This window comes from Lissotriton helveticus, chromosome 6 (genome assembly GCF_964261635.1).
Source record: "Lissotriton helveticus chromosome 6, aLisHel1.1, whole genome shotgun sequence".
In the NCBI taxonomy this organism is placed as follows: domain Eukaryota; kingdom Metazoa; phylum Chordata; class Amphibia; order Caudata; family Salamandridae; genus Lissotriton; species Lissotriton helveticus.
In genome coordinates this window covers 1398456008-1398473735 of record NC_136067.1, presented here as the reverse complement: position 1 = coordinate 1398473735, position 17728 = coordinate 1398456008, and the positions used below count along the sequence as shown (strand labels likewise).

Genomic DNA, 17728 nt, shown 5'->3' with positions numbered 1-17728 from the left:
ATGATGTGGTAGTTGGGTGGAACCAGAATGTCCATTATAGGTGACGAGGATTCAGTTAGCCAGGACCAGTCAGAATGATTAGGTCTAGGTTCAGCGTTAAGAGGAGATCAGCGATGGCGGCGGAGTGTTTCGAGGCCGATCTGCAGTTGAGGAGAGTGCATTTGAGACGGGGTGTGTTGAGGGCGGTAGAAGGTTCTAGAGAGAGAGGGACTTTTCTAAGGTTATTGGGGATGGAGGTTCTGCTGTTTAGTGTGGGGGGTCTAAGGGGATTTGGGTGTATCGTGGGAATGGTGAGGTGTGTCGTGGATGTGTGATTTTGGGGGGCTGGGTCGTATGAGCGGAGGAGAGTGAGTGTGTCGAGGTCCGAAAGAGGGTTGCAGGGGCGACGAGGGCGGTTGTTGCGATTGCTAACGGGGATTGAAGTCCAGTGTGGGGAGTGTTGGGTGAGCGAGTCAACCGAAAGGGTGGGGGACATGTTGGGAGGGGAGGTGGAGGTGGGTGAGGGGTTGCAAGGGCGACGAGGGCGGTTGTTGCGATTACGAGCGGGGATTGAAGTCCGGTGTGGGGAGTGTTGAGTGAGAGAGTCAACCGGAGGGGTAGGGGACATGTTGGGAGGGGTGGTGGAGGTGGGTGAGGGGTGTAAGGTGTGTGTGGATAGCAGTTCTTTGAGGATGTGAATGTCTCCTTTGATCTGGATGAGGGTGGCCATAATCTTGTCCAACATGGGGTAGGTGTTGGGGGAGGGGGTGGAAGTTAAAGGTGAATGATGATTGACCAGTGAATTGGCGTGCAGGTGGGGGAGTGGGCTGGTGTTGGTGCAGGGGTCCGTTGTGTTGGTGTGCGAGATGGTGTTAGGGAGAGGAGATGGTTGAGAAGTCAGGGGTGGTAGGTGTGTCTCTGAATGATGAGTGTATAGTAGCTTCCTGGTGCTGAGCTAGGTTGTGGGTGGTTTGAGCTGTGAAGTCATGGGTGGTAGGACTGGGGGAAATATGAGTGTCGGTCCGCGGATTGGAGAGGTGCTCTATGAAAGTGGGGAACAGGTTGTCAAGTAGTTCCAGGTTCCTGTCTGTGGATTGAGATAGGACCATCCCGTTATTGTAAATAGTGATGGTGGCTCTACCTGGGAAGAGTTGGGATGGTGTGATGGAGAGAGTTAGGCCATGAGCGGATTTCCTGGTGGCGGAGACGGTGAGTAAGGTGAGGAACGCTTTTCTCCATTGAGCTCTGCGTGTGGTGTGGAAGATGATATCGGTGTTCAGGGATCCATTGATCTGTGAGAAGTAGGTGTCGGCAAAGGGGGTTTCAGGGTGGGACCTCAGGAAGTTGTGTTTAAAGCGTTTAGCGGCTTTTTTGGTGAGTGTGGATGGGTAGTTTATTTTATATGTGTGCTTGCCGATGGGATCCATGTTGGGGTGGCGGTTTAGGTGAGTATGGGAGGATGAACTAGGGTGGTACACATGTGCAATAAACAGATGCAAACAGTAAATTACATGGGAACAAAAGTGACACTAGTGAGCAGCCGACATAATCAAAATATAGGAGGTAGCAATTGGTGCAGTCCAGGAATAAAAGTGAAATGGGTGCAGCTTACAAAAAAGAAAGAAAAATATACAAAAATATGAGGTAGCAATCGGTGCGATAGCAGTCGGTGCGATACATAAATAGAAAGTGAAATGGGTGCAGCTTATAAAAATGTACAGTATACAAGTAGGAGTATAATACTAATGAAATACTGGAACAAAATACAGGTGCAAACACAGAGCCAAATGAGTCAAAAATGAGACTAGAGAGCGGCCAGAAATATATGAGGTAACGATCGATGCATTAAATACAAGTAGAAGTGTAATACTGCAATAAAAGGCAGACATTCGCTAATTGAGAATAGACTAAAGAGGCCACTAGACTAAGCAAAAATATACAAAAATATGAGGTAGCAATCGGTGCGATAGCAATCGGTGCGATACATAAATAGAAAGTGAAATGGGTGCAGCTTATAAAAATGTACAGTATACAAGTAGGAATATAATACTAATGAAATACTGGAACAAAATACAGGTGCAAACACAGAGCCAAATTAGTCAAAAATGAGACTAGAGAGCGGCCAGAAATATAGGAGGTAACGATCGATGCATTAAATACAAGTAGCAGTGTAATACTGCAATAAAAGGCAGACATTCGCTAATTGAGAATAGACTAAAGAGGCCACTAGACTAAGCAGGCCACCTCAATGGGGGACTAGTCAAAGATGGCCGCCCGAGTAGCCTATGCAGAAACAAGCGTCCTTTGTAGTAGTCCTTTGTCTGTTGTGGATGTCTTTTAGAGAGTTTGGTTTCCCTTTCTTCTCTAGGGCAGGTCGGGTTAGTCCATCATCTATGTTGGTTGGTGGGGAGGAGAGAGTACAGCTCCTGTTTTGCAAGGAGGAGAGGAGAGCGTCTTATCTCTTTTTTGGTGACCCCTGAAGCTTTGGTATGTAGCCTCATGGTCATCTGGTGGGCAGTGGAGGCGATTTATAGCTCTTCTTTATGGCCCCCGCCATTTTAGTTAGTGGAGAGTGCAGGGACCGCTTTGTCCGGAGAAATAAATTTTGCATGCAGGTACCACTGTAGTAGTCAGTTCTGAACATTCAGTATAATTATTTGCGTGCATAAACCTTCAGGAACCTCGAGTTCATCACGCACATAAGGCTGCACCAGTGTTGTTCACATCAAGCGCTTCACCAGGGACGCCCTGGTTGCCCAGCTCGCCTGTGCAGGCGCGGCAATTGGGGGCAGATTCTCTATTTTAGCACTTCCTTTATTGGGGGGGGGAGGGGGGTGACGGAGGGGCATCCGGCTGAAGGACACGGCGTGAACAAAGTTCCACGTTCTCACCGAGAGTGACCACGGGGGTGGGGTCGCTCTCGCTCGCCTGCGCTCGGTCAGTCCGCTCTCGGTCTGACCGCTTTGCCTCCCATCTGCACAGTTACTTACCCCATCGCGGCTCCATAATACCACAAGGGGTGGAGTGGGGGGGGGACGCAGAGCTCAACTTGTGGAGTGGGGGTGGACACAGAGCTCACCTTGGCAGCAGGGCGCCTACTTCCTCTGAAGTCGCCGTGTTGTGCAGATTCAGCCCCGGAGCAACAGTCAGGCAACGAGCAGAACAGCACGGCTCCCGGCGTGAACGGGACACCAGGGGTCTCGGCGGTGATTGCAGGCAGGCAGGAGCAGCAGTCAGGCAACGCGCAGAACAGCACGGCTCCCAGCGTGAACGGGACACCAGGGGTCTCGGCGGTGATTGCAGGCAGGCAGGAGCAGCAGTCAGGCAACGCACAGGACAGCACGGCTCCCGGCGTGAACGGGACATCAGGGGTCTCGGCGGTGATTGCAGGCAGGCAGGAGCAGCAGTCAGGCAACGAGCAGGACAGCACGGCTCCCGGCGTGAACGGGACACCAGGGGTCTCGGCGGTGATTGCAGGCAGGCAGGAGCAGCAGTCAGGCAACGAGCAGGACAGCACGGCTCCCGGCGTGAACGGGACACCAGGGGTCTCGGCGGTGATTGCAGGCAGGCAGGAGCAGCAGTCAGGCAACGAGCAGGACAGCACGGCTCCCGGCGTGAACGGGAAACCAGGGGTCTCGGCGGTGATTGCAGGCAGGCAGGAGCAGCAGTCAGGCAACGAGCAGGACAGCACGGCTCCCGGCGTGAACGGGACACCAGGGGTCTCGGCGGTGATTGCAGGCAGGCAGGAGCAGCAGTCAGGCAACGAGCAGGACAGCACGGCTCCCGGCGTGAACGGGACACCAGGGGTCTCGGCGGTGATTGCAGGCAGGCAGGAGCAGCAGTCAGGCAACGCGCAGGACAGCACGGCTCCCGGCGTGAACGGGACACCAGGGGTCTCGGCAGTGATTGCAGGCAGGCAGGAGCAGCAGTCAGGCAACGCGCAGGACAGCACGGCTCCCGGCGTGAACAGGAGCAGCAGTCAGGCAACGAGCAGGACAGCACGGCTCCCGGCGTGAACGGGACACCAGGGGTCTCGGCGGTGATTGCAGGCAGGCAGGAGCAGCAGTCAGGCAACGAGCAGGACAGCACGGCTCCCGGCGTGAACGGGACACCAGGGGTCTCGGCGGTGCTTGCAGGCAGGCAGGAGCACTCCGCAGTGGGGCTCCCGTCATCCGTCCGGCGCCAGCAATGATCCCGGTCCGGGTCCACCTCCACGATGACCGGCGCTTCCGGGGGGGGGGGGGTTTCGGGCGGGTCGGATACCTCTGGTGCGCAGCCACAGCTCGTCTCACAGGAAGACCACTGGCTCACAGGCAACCACAACGTGCACCAGTCGATCGCAGCGGGCTCCAGGCAACAGGCATCCGTGTCGTGCTCTACATCTGGCCAGGGGGAGCCCAGGGACCGAAGAGGCAGGTGGGGGTGGCTCATCTTCTCCTGCGAGGCTCAGATTCCAGGCAGGTCGGGGATCCTCAGAGGGTTTCGTCCTCCGCCGGGTAAGGAAGATAATGTAATCCAGTTACTTGTAATCCAGTTACTTTCATGTTGTTGTACTTCACAGCGGTGAGGATGCAGCTGGGTGCTAACGGGGATAAAACCAGAATTGGGATCCCCAGCACTCGGAGCTCTTACCAAGAGCTCCTACCCGGCGGCCATCTTCTATTGTAATGCCTGGGGGTTGGGGAGAAGGGCCAAATGTATTGTTTTTTCCGAATTATTGAAGTGGGAACGTGTAGCGTTGCTTTGATGTCTTGCTCAGATTACAGCCACTCATGAATATCTCATGACTGTATTGCAGCCACTCGTGAATATCTTATGTATGTATTGCAGCCCCTCGTGAATATCTTATGAATGTATTTTTGCCCTGATTTTCAATCAATAAAAAATATGTAATAAAAAAAAATTAGGTGGACCACACGTTACTTTAACCTGCAAGTTGTTACAACGACTTGCTATTGGGGGCGCGTTGTTGGACTGGTGTTGGATTTTTAAGTCCTGTAGATTGTGTCCGTGCACTGCGTATTGAGGTTTATTTGAAGATTTTAGGCGTGCACCGTGCTCATAAGGAACACTCCCCGCTCGGGAGTATGGAAATGAACTCTAGACTGCACTAACACAGCATGTGTTAGTGTCTCCTCTGGCATTGGTAAATGTTTACTGGAAGCCTCCAGCTTACTATTCGTAGGACAACGTTTTTCAAACAATAGTTTTCAATGCGCTTCTCAGTTTTGTAAGTATTTTATTCATACTTTTAACATCAATTCCTTAGTTGGATGTTATTCACAGTCCATAAGGAGTTATACCAATTCATTTTTCTTATATCCAAAACATTTGTGACTTCCAATGCATTTCGGCCGACTGGCCTTCATCGGGGAAATCTGTGAAACAGATAATGCACTCATCACTATATATGAACTGTTCCATCAATTACATATTCAAAATAGCTCATGTTTGATCGACATGCACAAGTTGAAATGAAAACGAATTTAAATATGAGTAAACACAAATACATGTAAACATAAGTCGGCATTGACCAAGTTTTGTATCTCATGGCGCTCTAATTCGCGTGTATAACAGCGTGTTGTATGTCCGTCCTAAACAAACCCTTCTCACTTTCTGGTTCGAGGCAACAATAATATCTCATAAAAGCAATTATTTTACGCGCGGGGTTCAGGTAGTAACTGCGCTCTTCTCTACTGTTAAGTAGACTGGAGTTAGAATAGTAATATACGCTATCTCAAAGTCCAGCGCCCCCTAAAGTAAGTCGTAATGACTTGTATGGTAAAGTCGCAGTCAGGGTAGTGACGCCGTTGTAAAGGCATGCAGGGTAAATGTATACGGGGTTCAATCATACAACCCTGAAGCTGATCTCAGCTGACCTCTGCGGTTACCATGACTGTCACCATTTAAAAATCAGCCCTGAGATTGAAGCTGCAGTCAAAAACCTCAGCTGCTGCTCCTGTGTGTAGCTGTCCATGGGGATCTCGGTGTCCGGTGTGGAAACCAAAAGGCCACACCGGTGGAAAAGTACCCCCATCCACACTTTTGCGGCCAATGTGACCTCTGTTTCTAACAATGGAGTAGTTTGCTGGCAACTGCATAGTGGGGGCGGGGGGGGGGGGGCAGTCATAGAGCTGTAATCGATGGCCAACAACTAAGAGTGGATTGAAGTGAAAGCTTCTTCCCAAGTAACTGGCCACTATCTTATTTCTAGAGACTGTTGAATCAGAAACTGTAACACAAGTCTAGTGGAGCAAAGGCCCAACACAATGATAATCAGTGGTGATTTTCATGACGGGCATTGACACTGCCTCTGCCTAAAAACTAAGCATCTCGGTGCCATTTCACGCACTCTGCTAGATTTTAACCACCTGCCCTGTTTACCTTTAAAAAAGTGTGCATAAACCAGCTTCATATTTACTTTTGATTAAAGTTCAGCACACATTTTACAGTTGTTTCCATAGTCTTGTTAATTTAACTGCTGAGTAAAGTTCATCTTCAACACTACAGTGCAGCTACAACAAAATGTCCTTATATCTTCTTTACCAGTGAATCCTGCAGCAGGGTGACTGCTGTAGTCTTGAAAAACTCTGTTTGACCACATAAAACACTCTAAGTGCACCTACATATGTGCAAACACTGTTTTAAGACACACGCCCATAAATCATATGCACTGTAAATAAAGTACGAAATTTAATGGAAATCCAAGAAGGGCGAGGTCTGGAAGGACTTTTAGGATTTTATCAGGAGGCAAGAACCTGCAACAGAAGCCAGAAAAGCAATTCTGGGAGAGGTAATTCTCAGGGCCTTTCAAGTTAACGCACAATTGTCCACTGATTCATAGTATAACCTTGGCTAAAACAACTTTCAAGCTTATATAATGTTTGGTGGCAGTGTTGTAAGCTCCCCTATCCGTCCGTGTCACCCAGAAGTGGTCGTATTTCTATGCTCCGCTTAAAAAATGGTGGCGAGGCATATACGTGAGCTCAAATGTTTGATAATACTATACTAATCTAACTCCAGACCTAACTGAGCACATGGCTGTTACACTATATTAGGTATATGATTATTCTCATAAAGCACACTAAGGGTGCTCCATTTATAGATCCCTAGCAGCTTCAATATCATTGTGTTTACTCACAGTTTGTAGTGGAGGGTATATTGCGGACTCCTAAAACGTAATTTCTTGCTCCCTCTCATATAATTGACTCTGTCCTTAGGGTACTCCAACCCTGTTGGAGTTCATCAGTGAATCTGCAACATCACACTACTGGTAGCCCCAAGACAGCGACATGGTCAATACTTACTTTAATCTTCTCATAGTTTCGAGACTACTCAGCCGAGTATGGTGAAACTACCAGCGACGCTGGCTTTGCAACGTTGCTGGATACTCTGTGCCGTATTTCATGACCGTGGCCGTTTGGAATGTGAGACACTAGCTTGTGCTCAAGATCCACAGCTTTGTATCGCTAAGCTCCTTCATGAAAGGGAGCTCCTCCATCAGTATCTTTGACAACTATCTACAGATCCCTGTTTGTACATTACAGTTTTTTCTATGGGTATTATTAGCAATGTTCGTGTACAAAAGAGCTACGGTGGATGGTTAAAAAAAACACGAGGGTCCAGCAGATCAAGACATTAGTATTATCTCAGTACTCTTACACAAGAAAAAACACTAGCGCTGGAGTCTAACCAATTCTTATCACATTTTTGAGACAATATATGCTATTTAGGTGGTAATGAGATCTTCAAGGTACATAGATGTGGAGTTAAGAACAGTAAATCGATACATCCCTATATGCTCTTAGCTTTCTAAATGTTGTCCCTCGATATTCTATCCTCGATAATCTTCTATCTCAATACTGTTGGTGTCAATATTCAGTAGTACAACCAGGGCTGGACAGGCCGTAGCAGACACTGGGCGGATTAACGGTGGGTCCGGTTTTGGACCCATGGGGGCCAGTTTTGCAGTAGTGCTGCAATATCGGACCCCTGTAACAAAAGCGGGAGTGGTTCCATAACCCCCTACCCCCCCCCCCCCCCAACCCCCCAGCTTCCAGGGCCGGTCGAGCAGATTGTCAGGGCAGGTCGCTGTTCCCAGTCCGGCCGTGAGTACAACCAAGGCAGAAGGCTAGGCTTTGTATTGCTAAGCTCCTTCATGAAAGGGAGCTCCTCCATCAGTATCTTTGGTAACTATCTACAGCTCCCTGTTGTACATTACAGTTTTTTATATGGTTATTATAAGCAATGTCCGTGTACAAAAGAGCTGCAGTGGATGGTCACATTGGGGAAGTGGTGTGTATTTTTTACACTGGCATACACATCAAACTAAAAGACTTAATAGGCACTGACTGCAGTATGGGCTCTCAACAAGAAAGCACTAAAAGGCAAAACACGAGGGTCCAGTAGATCCAGACTTTAGTATTATCTCAGTACTCTTACACAAGAAAAAACACCAGAGCTGGAGTCTAGCCAATTATTACCACATTTTTGGGAAAGCCACACACTATATAAATAAGTGCCATTGCTATTAACTGGATGTAAATGTATTTTATGTGGAAATTCTGAAACTCTGGCATGATCTGGCCAACCTGGATCCCAATCGGACATCCTTGCACTTGGTGTTCTGGTAGAAAATGAATATCACACAAGTCTATCAGGTTTTCTTTACTTAATGAAAAAGACTGACCTGCAACTTCAATAATTCAGAAGATACCAGCCTGATTGAAACTTTCCCAAAACCACTTAGGGCTGGAGTGGCCATTCTGTTACTCTGCCATTTGCTGGGTAGTGACACAGGCTAGAGGGCTGCTTTTAAAGCAGGAAGGACTTCCATGACCCAACCATGCAAACATGGCAGCCTTCCAGCTGGGCCCTCCAGTGATGTGAAGCGGGTGTGAGCCTTTTTGACAAGGCCACATTTGGTTTCCACTCTGCAAACCATTACTAAGTGTAGAGAGACGGAACAACATCTTACCCCACCTAGCATTCGACGAGCCACACCTTAACACGACAAGTGTGACTTTTGTACTGTATAAGTACCCGACAAACTCCTGTACTTATTTTCTTATTTTCAACGAAGCTTACCCCTTACCTTTCGTCCATACAGCTTCGCAGCGCTCGGAGGCAGCGAACAAGAGGTAATTCAACTGTGCGCATGTTAATCAATCAATCAATCAAAATATTTATAAAGCGCACTACATACCCGCTAGGGTTTCAAGGCGCTGAGGTATGGGGGGGTGCTGCTACAGGTCGAAGAGCCAGGTCTTGAGGAGTCTTCTGAAGGGGAGTAGGTCTTGGGTCTGACGCACTTGCAAACTGAGCTAATGTTCCCAACCTTTAGCATTACTGAGGTGAAAATCACGTTTGCAAATTTTGCAGTGCCTAAGGTGCAAAGGCTGTTGGCTAACTGTGAAAATCATGTTTTTTTGCCGTTATAAATTAGTTTGTCTTTTTAAGCCTGTCAATTAACAATCAGAAGATGCACACAAAACGGTTACTGAATGGACAGCCTTAAGTATGGCCATTACCAATACACTCCAAGAATCACCAAGCACACAGATCGTCATCGACAGCACACCAATCACTGGAAAACTGAAGCAGGCTGGCATGCTGAGTCAGATTCACAAATGTAAAGGTGGAAGGTGTGCACCTTGAATATCGAACCCCCAATATAGGTGGGACGGAATATCGAGGGCATAATATATATTAAACAAAAAATTCAACAGGTAAGTAAGTTTAGACCTTCTATACCTAACGCCACATATATACTACCTAGATGGTACATAATAAATCTTCAAGGTACGTAGATGTGGAGATATAAATAGTAAATCAATACTTCCCTATATGCACTTACCTTTCGAAATGTTGTCCCTCGATATTCTATCCTCGATAATCTACCTCGGTACTGTTAGTGTCAATATTCAGTAGTTCAACCAGGGGCGGTTCCTCTTTTAAGGCGGAGGACCGTCGCCCCACTGCTCTCAGTGCAGGAAAAATAAAATGATAATAACGTTGTTATTATCATTTTATTTTTTGTAGGTTTAAAGCTCGGTTAGGGCGGGGCGGGCCTGATGGCCAGGGCCGGACTAAGAACCACAACCGGACCTGGCAAAGTGCTCGGCCGGCCCCTCCCCTCCCCACTGGGGGGGAGGGTTGGAGGTGCCGCCAAGCTCTTTGCCGGGTCGGTTTTCGGCCGATTTTGTTACAGGGCCGATATTGCTGCAAAATCGTCCCTGTAACAAAAACGGCCCCCAGGGGCCCAAAACCGGCCCCCACCCGTGCGGCGAACCGGGGGATTGCCCGGTGCTCGCTATGGCCAGTCCGGCCCTGCTGATTGCACAGGGGAAGAAGTGGTTTGCACATTCCAAGTGCACAATGGTTTGGCCGGCCGCCTTGGGCTGGCCAAACAGTCAAGCGCACTTTACATGTGCCCGACCAGGCTGTAATGCACAGCCTGGTGGGAAACATGCACAGGCTTTCTGTCCCCATTCGAGCGCCGAACCACGGTGCTCAGACCAATCACAACGTAACCACATGAAGCTTACAAGCTTGTGGGTGTTCAGCTACAGTTGTCACTCCAGGATTTGCTTTAATCCCACCACTAACCCCAAATTTAGGAATGCAGCAAATCCACCACAGTGGCCGAATATGCGGTATTCAGAAGTGCGCCTTTGTAAAATTCCATCATCCATTATTTTTTAAATCCCTTGCACACATTGGTGAGTCAGACTTGCAATTCTGAGAATTCTGTCTGGCTTGAACAGAAGTCCATCATATTTGAAAAACACACTTGGATACCTCTCCAACTAACTCAAGATTTTTAACATTTCACGCACAAAGCAAAAAACCTCTGCAAAAAAGTAAATGTCAAGTTCTATTCAGATGTCAAATCCATTAACTGCTGCCTTCAAGACCAGGCTGCTGTATTTTTATCCATTCTTTCTGGAAAGAACTATTAAGGGATATAGACAAAGTGGTGGAGTGGGTGGCAGTCACAAATATGCAGAAAATCATAATGAGCTCTGATTCATCACTGTTAATAATATGAATGTGTTCCCTGCACACACAAATGGCTTTGCCTGTAGATTTAATTACAGCTCAAGATTTCTTGCGATAGTTGAACAATACTTGCTTCTAAAGATTTTTGCGCCTTACACTGCACGTTTACAGGAGGCGTTTTCTTCTATCAACGTAGCTGCTGGAGATATGTTCCCTTAACTCCTTTGCCAATAATAAGGAATTGGGAAACAGGACGGTACTGGGTGGCACCCATCATTTCATACTTTTCTTTAAATCCACAGACAAAAATAAGAATTAACAACCGAAAATAACGGTACCATGTTTGGCTGTCATGTATTTCCGTCAAAAGTGCATTTTGTACATTCTATTTATACTACTTTATATTCTCTAGTATTGTAAATATGTACGAAGTCTTTCTTCTCTTACAGCAGTCACAAACAGAGGCTGTACCTTGTATCCATGCTTTGGGGGCCATAACTTCTGATTGTGACATTTCTTCAGCTGGAGCATCTGCAACATCAACCTTAAGTCCTTTATGCCGAGGGTTCTGAAGACCAGAGCTCGTCTGTGCTAGGGCTCAGTTGCATTCATTTTCTCCGACTATGTCATAAGTGCCTCCACACTGCTGTATATGCATAGGATGAAAAAAGATGCATTCCCGTATAAGTACAGACTGCACAAACAGCTTTCGCAAAATCAGAGAATCCAATTTCAAATTATAAACATTTCCACAGCGGGTCAGCTAAAGTCTAACCTCAAGTAGAAGGCTGCACTTTAAAGGTGACGCAGGATGAGCTCGGGAAAACAGGATCTCCCTCAGATTAAAAGTACGTCAAAACAGAAGCCTGGAAGTAATGTGCGTTTTCTGGGATCTGACAGGAAAACGGTGAACACATTGCACATCAGAAGTGAAGTTCAATTCAGTAAGATTCTGGTACACCTGCACAGGAGGTACCTAAGAATATCTTTCACTGTCGCTAGGACACTCAAATTATTTTGTGGTTCACAATTCTCATAGCCATTGAGCTTCAAATTAATGTTGCAAATTGAGCCATATATGCCTACACACCTTCTGTTATGTTGCCATTACAGTATCCTTGGTTTTCAGCAATTTGAATAGAAGTGCAGGTACTCTGTACCAGAGTACCTGCTTGTTTCTGAGAAGTGCCGGTACTCTCCAATTAAAAGTATAGCATTTTTCTTGAGATGTGCCGGTACTCTCCCTCTCAAAATTAACAAGCATTTACAATGCAATGGTTTCGCCTTTGGAAAAGTTAGAGCTATTGGCATTGTAAATGACAACATTTGTATTTATGTGTTAGTTTTGAAAACAGATAAATAAATGGCATTGCCATTTACATTGCCATTAGCTTAATCTCTCGCAAATGTGAGACCTGTTGTACCCTACGGACGAGCTCAGCAGACAGCAATTACTACTACACACACACACCCAGAGCCACACACACACACACGCACACACACACACCCAGAGCCAGCCACACACACACACCAAGAGCCAGCCACACACACACACCCAGAGCCAGCCACACACACACACGCCCAGAGCCACACACACACACACCCAGAGCCAGACACACACACCCCCAGAGCCACACACACACACACCCAGAGCCACACACACCCACACACACACACACCTCCAGAGCCACACACACACACCCTGAGCCACACACACCCAGAGCCACACACACCCAGAGCCACACACACACACACCCACCCAGAGCCACACACACACACACACACCCACAGCCACACACACACACACACACACACACACCCAGAGCCACACACACACACCCAGAGCCACACACACACACACACCCAGAGCCACACACACACCCAGAGCCACACACACCTAGAGCCACACACACCCACCCAGAGCCACACACACCCACCCAGAGCCACACACACCCACCCAGAGCCACACACACCCACCCAGAGCCACACACACACTCAGGAGAGCAAGCACAGCGAGGGGGCAGGGAAGCAAGCACAGCGAGGGGGCAGGGAAGCAAGCACAGCCAGGGGGCAGGGAAGAAAGCACAGCCAGGGGGCAGGGAAAAAAGCACAGCCAGGGGACAGGGAAGAAAGCAAAGCCAGGGGGCAGGGAAGAAAGCACAGCCAGGGGGCAGGGAAGAACGCACAGCCAGGGGGCAGGGAAGCAAGCACAGCCAGGGGGCAGGGAAGCAAGCACAGCCAGGGGGCAGGGAAGCAAGCACAGCCAGGGGGCAGGGAGGCAAGCACAGCGAGGGGGCAGGGAAGCAAGCACAGCCAGGGGGCAGCGAAGCAAGCACAGCCAGGTTTCCAGTGCTTGGCTATTCTGAACAAACCACACGTGAGGGTGTTACCATCATAAATTGATTACTACAAATAGTCCTCTCATAAATGTATAGCTGCTAGCTCCAGTAATGTGGATGCATATAAATGTTGATATCCTTTAAAAGGAAAAATTTATACAATTAATTTTTAACAGTTCTGAATTATTCCTTGATCAATTCGTACTGTGATAACTACTTGTACTTTTATGCATTTACTAAATGCGAATAAAGTTATTTGACTGATTGATTGACCTTTGTACCAGCGTCAGATAAACACTCGACATTACCTTTAATACGTACCTCACACCTGTGACACACCTGGCACATTTCCTCCTTGCCTAGTTAAAATGCCCCCTAAACGCCCATAATGCGTCACATGATGTCATGACGTGAAACTCAGGGCAACATGTTGCACACCCAAGTCCAATGGTGCATACTTTACTTTTGGTGTGGGTGGGTAGCGTGCATACCTGCGGCCTGACATGATGTCCAGGTGGCACATGGGACACGGGGTGGCAAATTAGGTAGGTGTCGGGGTGGGAGGGACAGTGTTTGTTTATCCCGCCCGTGGCCCATGCTGTCCTACTGCGGTGTGTAAAGCCAAACGGCGCTGCGCTCTGCTGCATGCGCCAACCATTGTTTTGACTGAAAATGCCGTTGGTTTCGAAAACGGAGCTTAGCGCCTCGCCGCAAACCGAGAAGCCGTCTCACTACACGTAAGTGCAGCTGGCAGGAGGGGGCGGGGAGAGACCCAGGGGGCAAGGGCCCCCGGGGCAGACAGAGATGTGCGAATACAGCGCGGCTCCCCAGCGAAGGGGGCGGGTACACCTCCGCTGGGCAAAATGGTGCGACTTCTTGACAGTTAATTATCAGGAAAAAACGACATTAGAAAACGGAATGAGGTAGCGGGCGCTTTTTAGGCCCTTCGCAGATTTTTAAAAAGCATGTCGGTGCCCGGGGAGGGGCTGTCGGGGCGCCGTTTGCAGCGGCTGGGGAGTCTGCCGTGCACGGTCCCCGTCTTCAATTCTCCCTCCCTTCCTCGGCCCCATTTGCAAGCAGCGCTCTACGGCGGCAGCGTAGCGTAGCAGCTGCTGCTTCCAACGGGGCTTCCGTTCAGCAGATACCCTAACTGCTCTTCGTGAATCCCTGCGCAAACCCGGATCAGCAGTGGGAGTTTTTTGGCAGCTCCTCGGCAATGTGCTGTTTTACTGACCAAATATGCATGTTTTGCCACAAAAAATGCCACGTTCCTTTCAAACGCTGCAAGTGCACGCATTTCCAAACACATCTTTAAGGAGTTCCCCCTCAGATACTCGATTATTACCCATGCATTATAATTATAATGAATATTTGGGGTAAATTCCTTGTGCTACTACCATCTGGATCGAGGCCACCCAGGCAGAAATTAGGAAGCACGCTACATGTTGCATTTAATAAATTTCCCTCAGCCGCATTCGTTATTAAGAGTTGAGCGGTGTCTAACCACAGCTTTAATGTGGTTTTTTTCATCCGCGCCTGTGAGAATCATCCATTTATGGAGGCTAGCCAATGGAAGACAGAGGCGGGACCAAAGCCCCATATGTAGGACATAAGATACGCAGTGCTACGGCCAGGGCAAAACCTAAAAAGTGCTGGTACTCCCTAGTAGATAGTAGGTAGTTATAGTTAGGACCAAAGTTTCCATAGGAAAAGCGCTTTGTGTTTTACCAATAACTTTGCCGTCGCTTGACGAATCTTCCCGAAATTTTCACAAACCATCCCCGTTTTGGTTCAGCAGCTGCGTTGAAGGTTTCGGGGTGATCCGTCACGCAAGGGCCGAGAAAAAAGGGGGTCCCAAAACGCATTTTCCCCATGTTATGTTGATGGGGATTTTTCATTTTTTTAACAGAACTACAGCCTAAATTTGTCAGAAAACTAGAAGTTGGTCTAGAAAAGCCTGCTTTAGTGTAAATCCGTTCAGTAGTTTCAGAGAAATTAAGGTTTAAAAAATATAGATATCTGGGGACTTGAGTCCTTGCAGTGGACTCTCGGAACCTACTAAAAGTTGATTGGCTGCCAACACTTCAACCAGGAAGTGTTAGCAGCCATCTTGGGACTCAGCTTTATTTATTTATTTTATTTATTTTTTGCACTTGTAATGCGCACAGATACCCACAAAGGGTTTCCCGGCGCCAGGGCTGAGAGGCCGAAACACAGAGAGCAGCAACAGTCAGAGACCACAATTATTTATTAAAAAGCCAAGTTTTAACGTTTTTCTTAAAGCTGGCGAGGTTATCCTCCTTACGTAGGGCTAAAGGGAGGGAGTTCCAAAGAACTGGTCCCAGATGGGAGAAGGATTTTCCCCCCACTCGGGCCAGTTTAAATCTGGGAACCACAAAATTTGCTCCATTTAAAGAACGGAGATTGCGTGCAGGAACATGGGGCCTAACCAATTTTTGCAGGTACTTTGGTGCGGTCCCTGCCCTAATCTTGAACATGTATGTCAGGGCTTTGAACCGGACCCGGTTCTCAACCCTCAGCCAATGCAGGTCCCTAAGGTGCTTCGAGATCCTTGCTGTCCTAGGGATCTTACACAGCAACCTGGCTGGGGAGTTCTGGACAAGCTGCAGCCGCCTGATCACGGCTAGATTGGAACCCAGGTATAAGATGTTACCGTAGTCAAGCCTGGATGTAATTAGTGCATTGACTACGGTCTTCTGGGTATCCACAGGCAGCATCCAGATGATCTTCCGCAGCCATTTAAGGATCGTGAAGCAAGTACCAGCCACTTTATTGACCTGCTGTTTCATCGATAGTGAGTCATCGATGCACACCCCTAAATTTCTAACCTGGGTAGCCGGGATGGGGAAAGCACCCAGAGATGGCGGCCAATGGGTATCCTGCCACAGATCTCTATTTTTACCCAGGAGAAGGATCTCCGTCTTCTCCCCATTAAGCTTCAGCTGGTTCGTTGACATCCAGCTGAAGACTTCCTGAAGACCTAGTTTCAGCACAGAGGGGGATGAAGGCTCTGAGTTGGTAAGGGAAAAGATAATCTGCGAATCATCCGCATAGGTCATGAGTTCTAGACCTACCCGCTCTGCTAGATCGGCGAGGAGGCGGAGATACAGGTTAAAAAATAGCGGACTCAAAATTGAGCCCTGAGGCACGCTATGGGGTGACAGAAAAGTGTCCGACTGGGCATGTGAGGACGAGATCTGAAACGTCCGGTTGCTCAAGTAAGATCTAATCCAATCCAGCGCTGTCCCTCCGACACCATCCTCACTCAGTCTGACAAGCAGTCTGTTGTGTGAGATGGTGTCGAAGGCTGCGCTCAGATCAAGCAGGACAAGAGCAACCGTTTGCCCGTCATCCAAGAGTCCCCTGATCTTCTCAGTGACTCCCAGGAGGGCGGATTCGGTGGAGTGGCCTGCCCTGAAGCCCGACTGGGAAAAATGGAGTAGGTTGTTATTCTCCGTGTATGTTGAGAGTACACCATGGATGTGCTTCTCCAAGATTTTTGAGAAGGTAGGCAGCAGGGATATCGGGCGGTAGTTGGCCAGCACCTCTGGATCAGCAGCCGGCTTCTTCAACAGAGGGCTGACCATGGCGTGCTTCCAGGACGCTGGGACAGTTGCCAGATGAATGGAGGCATTTAGTGTCTCGGCAATAATCCCCAAAGCAGCGTCATCCAATTGGCTCAGAATGTTAATAGGGAGAGGGTCACATGGAGAGCCCGATTTAATGGAAGCAGCTAAGGATTTCAGGGTGTCCAGGGAGATGGGTGGCCAAGAATCAAGCCGTTTTCCTGTTGAGCTTTCTAGAGGTGAAACTTCCCTGTCATCCCTCACCGGGGGATTAATATTGGCGAGAATGGTCTCGATCTTTTCCACAAAATACGTGGCAAGATCTTGACATTTTTGAGGGGTAAGGGGGCGTGCAGCCGCCATAGAGTTTGCTCCGGCTAGTTCTTTAACTGTATTAAAAAGGGTCTGCGCTTTGTTGACAGCAGTATTGATGGTCTCTGTTACATAGGATGCTTTGGCTCTAGTACAGGCCGTATGATAGAGATTTCTGGCCTTACGATATGTTTCCTTTTTTAGAGGATCATAATGTTTGCGCCATTTCCTCTCAAGTCCCTTACACTTGGTTTTTTCTAGTTTCAGTTCTTCCGTATACCAGGGAGCCGGGGGACGATGGACATTCCCTCTACACCTGGTAGCGGGCAGACAGGTGTCAACTGCTCTCTCCAACCAAGTGTGGGCTTCCAGCGCATTTATTTCCATGTCAGCACCCAAGACAGGGGGGGATATCTGTAATGCGTTCTGCAACTCGGTCAGATCTAGCTTTTTCCAATTTCTCATGAAAATTGGGGGCCGAGCTGAGCATGGCGACTTGGATTCTCTAAG

General features: G+C 48.4%; 1 protein-coding gene across 2 annotated transcripts in view; it reads right to left on the bottom strand.

Annotated features, from left to right (window-relative positions):
- SCAF8 (SR-related CTD associated factor 8) overlaps window positions 1–17728 on the bottom strand; it is a 1826711-nt gene that overhangs the window by 78060 nt on the left and 1730923 nt on the right. For both annotated transcript variants that reach the window (XR_013596231.1, XR_013596230.1), the window contains exon 23: window positions 11452–11626. The gene's annotated coding sequence lies outside the window, so the exon portion shown is untranslated. The remainder of the gene's footprint in view (window positions 1–11451; window positions 11627–17728) is intronic.